Source organism: Astatotilapia calliptera, chromosome 15 (genome assembly GCF_900246225.1).
Source record: "Astatotilapia calliptera chromosome 15, fAstCal1.2, whole genome shotgun sequence".
Lineage (NCBI taxonomy): Eukaryota > Metazoa > Chordata > Actinopteri > Cichliformes > Cichlidae > Astatotilapia > Astatotilapia calliptera.
In genome coordinates this window covers 29050903-29058983 of record NC_039316.1, presented here as the reverse complement: position 1 = coordinate 29058983, position 8081 = coordinate 29050903, and positions in this window count along the sequence as shown.

Here is an 8081-nt window from a genome sequence, read left to right as displayed (position 1 = left end):
TCATAAGGAGCCAGTTGAGGTGAATCGGGCATTTGATCGGGATGTCTCCTAGGGTCTTCACAGGATCGTAGGTTATATCATACCAGATGTTGTTGTTGATGTGAGTACGGCTGGCAGCGGGATTCACTACAGTCCTAAACTGTGTATATTAAACAAATATATCAGACTGCTTTTTCCATTTTTTTTTCAAAATCTCTCAAATTAGAAAAGCTGGTTTATGGATTTATTACTTCTGGATGGCAGAGCCTTCAGTTTTCAGGACCCTTTTCTGTGGAACCAGCTTCCAGTTTGAATTCGAGAGACAGATACCCTGTCTATGTTTAATATTAGGCTTAAAACTTTACTTTTTGACAAAGTATAATGTTAAGGCTGGATCAGGTGACCCTGAATCCTTCTTTGGTTATGTTGCAATAGGTCAAGACTGATGGGGTCTCATCACGATGAGTGCTTTTTCATTCACATTTTTTCACTCAGTATGTGTTCACACACCACTTTGCATTTAAACATCAGTTAATATTAATCTCTGTCTCTCTTCCATAATATGTCTTTTGTTCTGTCTTCCTCCCCTCACCCGACCTCAAACGGCCAGTCAGGGACAACCAATCGTGTTCACATCCAGTCCTCGGGTCTCATTTGTTTCTGTGGAGCCATTAGAGACTCCCCTGAGAGTCTCTCAGGACCATATGGCAGATGACATTAGACCTCTGGGAGTGCGTAGTACACAGCCCTTCTCATTATCTGAAGCCTTGATAAGAATACTTTAATATTCTCCTCCCATACTGGAGATCACGCAGTGCTGAAGCAGAGAATGTGGCTAGGGAATAGTTGTGGTGGAGAATGGGGAAGGAGAGGGTTACCAAGGCAACTGGTTACTCAGCGACAAGCTCACCATAGAAATACGCTCAATGTTACATCAGTTTTATTACTTGATCACTCCCCTCCCCCATCATATCAAACTGAGAGCTATTTTAGAGAGACAGAAAAAAGGTCACTGAATAAAACCGTCAACAAGTCATGACTCCACCATTAAACTTAAAGGATTCCCCTTGTATCCAACCTTTAAATTAGCTGGCAGAATTACGCACACAAAATCATCGAATTCTGATCAGCCCTTGCTCGAGCAAGCGGCATTCTTTGCTTTAAAGAAAAGGCACCTACAAGGACTCTTTTTCTTGCAAGTGCTGAATAGTATTTAGGTTACCATGGAAACATCAGGAGCAAAACTAAAATAAAGGCAGTGAGTGCAGTGGGCCTTTCCTGGGTGACAAGGGAGTGATAGTCTCTTTGTAGTGGAGAGGAATGTGAAAGGCACCCTCATCTGTATGCTGGTGCATGAACCAAGCCAAAGATATCATATGCATAATGGCTGTCACCGAAGGCTACTTCCTTTCCTTCTGATCCATTTAAGATTTCAGAGATGTTATTTTTCCAATAGTGCTTCCTGGACAATTAGCAGATAGATTAACAGCAGCACTCATGAACCTGAAACTTATCACAGTGAAAAACAGCTTCTCCAGACATCCTGGATTCAAGCTAGTGAGTGGGATAATGAACTGTCTCCGTCCCTGTGCGGCATCTTCTCTACAAAATGTAGTTACCTCTCTGAACTGTGCTAAATGGCACCGGAGTGGCTAATTTGAACAATTTTTGGGCCAGTGCCATTCTAAGTTGGACCTGAGCCACTTTCGTTGGAAGGCTATAGAAACCTGAATCCCTACACAAGTGATCCAATTGGATAATGAATTGGATGACTTGGATTCCACTGTTGGATGATTTGTACAACACTCAAGTGTCAAAACATTTGCCATGCCAAGAAGCCCTGCTTGTGGATGTAATTAACACCACAGCAACAGCAAAAAAAAAAAACAGTGCAGAATATGCAGATGGAAAACGGTAATACTTTTCAGAAGTTTTAATTATTTTAGCAGTATAATAATAAATAATACTCAGTGCATTATAGGTTTTTCTTTTTGTTTATTTGCTTCGTATTACCTAAAAATGCTGTTTCAGAGAAAAAGAAAGTTATTTCACTTACGTCTTATAATTTTGAGTCATCTGTGTGGTTTCTGCTTTTATGAACCTACAATCGATGTGAATGGAATACCACCTATGGTTCAACTGGGCAAGTGGTACTTGTTGGCTGAGGGTTGGTTAACAGGTAATCACGAGGAGTTATTGGCACATGGGAGGGATTCACTGAAAGGCAGGAGACATGGATTAATCCACTTGTTCTGTATTGGTGAATATGGACGATGTTTTTTGAAGAACGGGAAAGGTTGAATGTCTTTTATGTGGCATCTTTCACCACAGACTGAATAAAAACAATGAACGTAGCCAAAAGGACATTTATGGAAAAAGCCCGATGCTAAAATTTAAGTGTGCTTCAACTTTAGCATTGGACTGTTTCTAAGTTTGCGTTTTTTGGAGCCAGAAGTGACATTTGGATGAGAGGTAGAAGTGCTATTTATTTTTAAGTAACAGAGAAAATATTACAATTTAATTGATCAAAGCTGGAGAAAAGACATCATGGATGGGGTGTTAGTACAATTAACCACACACATTAGTGTGATTCTCTTATGGTATGAGTTATGAACCTGAAATTTTCATTTTCTTTCATTGTATTGGCATTGAAAGCTTAAAAACCAACACTGAAAGCAGTTTATAATGCTAGGTAAATAGACACAGAAAACTTCAACATTTTAATATATCTCAAAAGACAAAAGCATGACAGTATTTTTCTTTCAACAGCTCCTTACAGGTAGAAACACACATCTGTGTTATTTCTGGACCAAGCGTCAGTGAACCAAAAACATGACAAACATGAGTCAATTGTCCGCAGTCTACTGTAGTCATACTGCTGATCTTAACTGATGCTTCTGTGGAAGCTGTTCATTATCATATTTCATTCCTGCACTTATGTCACTTGTCAAACATGAACAAAGTAGGGCATTAACCTTTCTCTGCACATTTGTTAGCTAGTAATAAGCCAAAGTACATGGGCAAGAGCTGGAGCCAGCATGTGTCCAGATGACGAGGTGAGTCATGTGAACTCTGCCTGGCATTTAAGTTGCATGTTGCTGAAAATTCACCAGTGTATAAGGCCTTGAGTTTGCCTTGAATGTTTTATTTTTTTTTTAAAAAACAAACCAGCCATAGGGGGCCGCAAGCCAGTGTCAATCCCACACACTGAAAAATTGTAAAGGTTGTGTGAAAAAGGGGTCCGGCATATGTAGAAAACCAGGTGGAAGGGAATCATGACCAATAGCGCAGGGGGTAGATTCAAGCTATTCTACCATGCTTTAGATTAGAAGAGAAATAGAGTAGGGATAATGTAGAAGGAAGAGCATGTGAACAGTGTTGTGGAGGTGAAGACACTGTCAGGCAGGCTCATGAGTTTGAAGCTGGAAAGTGAAGTTATGTTCCCCTGTCATCCTGCCAGAATCCCATCCCCAAAGACTGTCTGTTCCCAGACCACTAAAAGAAAAACCAGCAAAAAACAAGGATTTTCAGGATATTTTGGCTGAAGGTTAACATTATACTTTTATTAACATCCAACAGGTCACTAGTGAATCAGTTAGTGGTAGGGTTGGGATTCACTTTAAGTACATGCTGAACATGGACAATTTTGAGAACTACAAGATATTAACTTTTAAATCTAGATTTTTGCGTGCTTTTAGTTTTATGTTCTTGTGGTGTAAAGTATAGTTGCAAATTCTGTGTAAAGGTAAAGAAAAGAATAAAAAGCAAGAGGTTAAGAGGCTGTTACGAGGTTTAAATCTAGTAGAAACTGTGCACATATGTAACTTTTATTCATTGGAAACATATGTATCTATTTGGTTCTTGCAAAAGTGATACAAAAAATTATATGGAAACGCAATGCGTGTGCATTCCCCAAGTGCATGCAATGCGACAAGCCCAGGCAGTACCTAAAAAGAGATCTATTTTAACTACCTCAACCTACAGGTTTTTGCAAAGCATGCCATTCCTACTAAAGGGGGAAACAAAAATTTGTTTTGCCACTTACAAAAGAGACACCATTAAGTGCAAACAGGTTAGGAAGGACAGAAAGATAGTGCTAATGTTTGATTTGTGCTGTGTCACTGGATAAAATGCTGTATCACTAATGTGAGCGCTTTGTGATTGCCTGTCTGCGAAAAGCGCTTAATAAATAAAGTTTACTTACTTACTTACTTATACTGTAGTTCACCTGGCACCTTGTTTCAGTAGCTTCAGCATTCAGCAGATGGGGTGTACTTCAATTCCAAATATTTTGAGTTCTCTACTTTAAATGACTCCACTGACATCAGGGCCACACACAGAAACACTTCTGTACAGATAAATGCCGCATCAGTACAAAGAGCCTCTTCCTCACCACTCTTTCACTTTCCCGTCAGTCCCAGCTCGTGGTTCAACTACAGGGGGTGAACGGGCGACCCTTCCTCTTTCTCAGGTCACAATAGCCTTTGATAGCCAATGGTGGGAAAGACAGCAAAAGGGTCCACATTGCACATTCAGCTGAATCTGGGCAGTTGTGGCCAGAGCAGCCACAGCACTTAAATAGATGCAGCCATTGACGGTTAAATCAATTTGGGATGGTGACGGCGTAGCAAGGCTCCAGACTTTAACAATTGCAGATTACAAGAGTACTACACCCCTCCCCCAACATACCCCACTCCGCCAATCCAATCTCACACTTGCTTCTTGGATAAAGTGTGGGGACTTCAGAAGGGTTTAGAACGGGTGGGGTTTGAGGGTGAAGGGGGACTTAAGAGAGGCGGGGAGGGTTTAGGGTGACAAAAGAGAAAGATCTCTGATGAAAGAGAAAAGGGCGAGAAGAGAAGGCACATTCAGTACAGCTAAATACACAATACTGTTTCACTTGCTTCTGAAAGAGAAAATAAAAAGACAGAGCTAAACAGAGCTGCTTCACTCAGCTGCTCCTCCGTCAGTCTTTCATTCTTCTTCTTGCTGCTAAATATGCATGCATATGAACAGACACACATACAGATAGATAGATAGATAGATAGATAGATAGATAGATAGATAGATAGATAGATAGATAGATAGATAGATAGATAGATAGATAGATAGATAGATAGATAGATAGATAGATAGATAGATAGATAGATAGATAGATACTGCTGAATAGTTTGACACAGTGACACAGCAAGTTTGCATGGATTGTCATAAAAATTTTTAGAATTTTGTTATCTTGCTTTTGGGGTTCTTTTGTTTGTGTGTGTGTGTGTGTGTGTGTGTGTGTGTGTGTGTGTGTGTGTGTGTGTGTGTGTGTGTGTGTGTGTGTGTGTGTGTGTGGTAAGAAAACAGGGCTGCCTGAGAAAAGGATCAAGGGTGCCCTCTTCAGATAGAAACTGTAAAAAAAAAAAAAAAAAAACCAAAAACCAAAGGGCAGTTTTGCTTTGCCGTCTCAGCATTCTTGCCTCCACTCTGCTACATGTGCAGGGAATGGCGTCAGAATGGTGGAGTAAAACTCAAAATGCAAGATATGATAATTTTATTGGCGTGTCAATTTGTATTCTTATTAAACATCTCGCATTTCGGTTCATGTTATGAAGGAGCAAGACAGTAGCATGTTTGTGTGTTGGTGGAGGGGAGGAGTGGGGTACTAGCTGACAGATGCACTAGAAGCCAGAGGTGGTCCATGGTCACCATGGCAACGGTGTGGGCTGAAGGAGCTGTGAGCATATTGAGTTTGCAAAAAAAGCTGACCCCAGAGATCTCTGAGTGGATTTAAGATGGCTGTCAGAGGGAGATCTGACTGGATTTTCATTTGCTTTGATGGCAGCGTAAGAAGGCACACTACAGAAGAATAATCAATCACTTCATTTAGGCTTCTAGTGCATTCTTTAAACAATGGGCAATAGATGAAGCGCAGTTTCCTTTTTAGAAAAAGATCTATTGATGACTTCCTTTAGTCTAGATCCAACTGTTATTTCAGTGCCTCTCAGCTTATGCAGAGCTGAACTCCTGTTGAACGCTGCCTTTGCACAGACCCCTGTTGCCATGGTCACAGCAACTACATGACAAAGCAAAGGAAATGGCTGATGCCTTTTCCAGATGTTGTCTTTCCAGATGTAGTCTTTTTTCTTAACAGGCAGGAAAGAAAAAGAAAATGTGCCAACTTCAAAATATAGCAAAGAAATGTCATAACTCTATAGTTGTGATTCAGAGCTTACAGTTACAAAAACGGGCTGCAAACTCTGACTATTTTTATTGCATGTAATTTAGAAAGAAGCATTTAGCAAAAAGAGCCAATGTAAAATTCTAAAGGATCATTAAAAAAATAAATGTTAGCGGAGAACCCAGATAATCAGAAACAAAAATAGAGATATGTATGCTAAAACTGAAGTGAATGTGAATTTAATCTGCTTGCCTAATACAAAGTTCTCCAATTCCACCACTTTAAAACCTGCTAAGGTATCTCCAGAGATTAGTCAAAATGGACATAATCCAAAGATAACTGCAAAAACAAAATCATTGCTAACACCTGCTAATGCTAAGTCAAGCGCTATCAGCATGCTGATGCTTGTTTTAACACGTAGCTTGTGCTTGCAAGCTAGTATTGACCAGAGCAGTGAGACATATACTGTCATGCTTTTTCATCACACATATCAGATCACACACTGAGATAGGTTTTAAGTGATCTGCAACATTTTATTAAAAGTAAGTCAATTTCATGAGGTGAGAGTGGAAAAAAGAGATAGATAATACACTACAAAATTAATGAAACCCATCTGGCCCAGTCTGGCTCTATGGATGAGAATCTTAGCATCTAAAGTACTTGAAAGTAATTGTGTGGTTCTGTATATAATTAAATTAATAAGCAAAATTACAAACATCACTGTTTTTATTGGGGGGGTTTATGTATCACTGATGATTGAGCAGATAAGCATATCTGTTTAGGGGACACAAAGAGCTTTTAAACATTACTGACAATAGATGTAAAAGAAAAATAATAAACAGAAAAAAGTTAAATGAGTTGCAACATGAAAAGGAAGATGTCTGACTATAGTCAAACTATAACATAAAGCCTATATGTGAGCGTGCTTCTCTAACAGCAGCAGCAGCAGCAGCTGCCACAGAAACACCTCCAGCATTCCACCAACCTCTGTGTGGGCAAAGGCCACCTATTACAGTGGCACATCAAACAGCGTCGTCTCCCATTCATCTCACTCCATACTGTTATACTTATGGATTCATTAAGCCTCCTTATAGACTTCCACATGACTTCACATGCTATCCAGAACTGTTTCCATCAGATGCAACCAATAAATGCATGTGTTTGTGTGGGGGTGTGTTCTTTCAGACTGAACAGATGTAGTTTAGATGGATACGTGTGCCAAATAGCACTGATGAATCAACACTGGAGTCCTGCTTTTTTTTTTTTTCTTTGAAAATCTCAGCGGTTGAAATCACGCCTGTTAGGCTTTAGCATGTCATAAACAAGGTCCCTTGTGGCAGTAATGTAAGTCTGGAGCAGAGTTGGAGTCTAGCGCAGTGTTGCTGTCTGACAACAGTGTGCCACCTTCCTGGTGCTGTCCCTTCTTTTATTTTGTTTCAAACACTTGAAACCACGTGAGAAAATATTCCTAATTGAGAAGGGAACATCAAATTCTGCAAGCTCTGCTTGGAGCTTGCTTTCACTTGGGCAGAACTTCTGAGACTTTTAAGCAACTGCAATTAATTTATGAACGTTTCCACTCTTTGTAGCACAAGTCCAGAACACCTAGTTACTCCCTTACATTGTATGCCAACAGAAGCCACCTGGACGTACCTCCCCTGAGTTCCAGTCTACTGCAAGTGGCTACTTTTATTGCTCACAAGGCTCATGAAAAGAACCTTTGATCTGGAGGACCTGTCTTGAACATGAAAAAGTTGCATTCACACTTCTGTACATTGCTGAAACAGCTGTGAAGTTATGCCTTTGTGAGGAGCCTCTTTTTATCGTCTCAAAGCTCCTGGACACAAAACCACATTTCCCTTTTATGGCAGAAAGGAACTTGTTGAGCTGAATCCCTTTCTTCCCCCTGTTTGTTCGTCCTGTGTTCCTGCTTATAGAA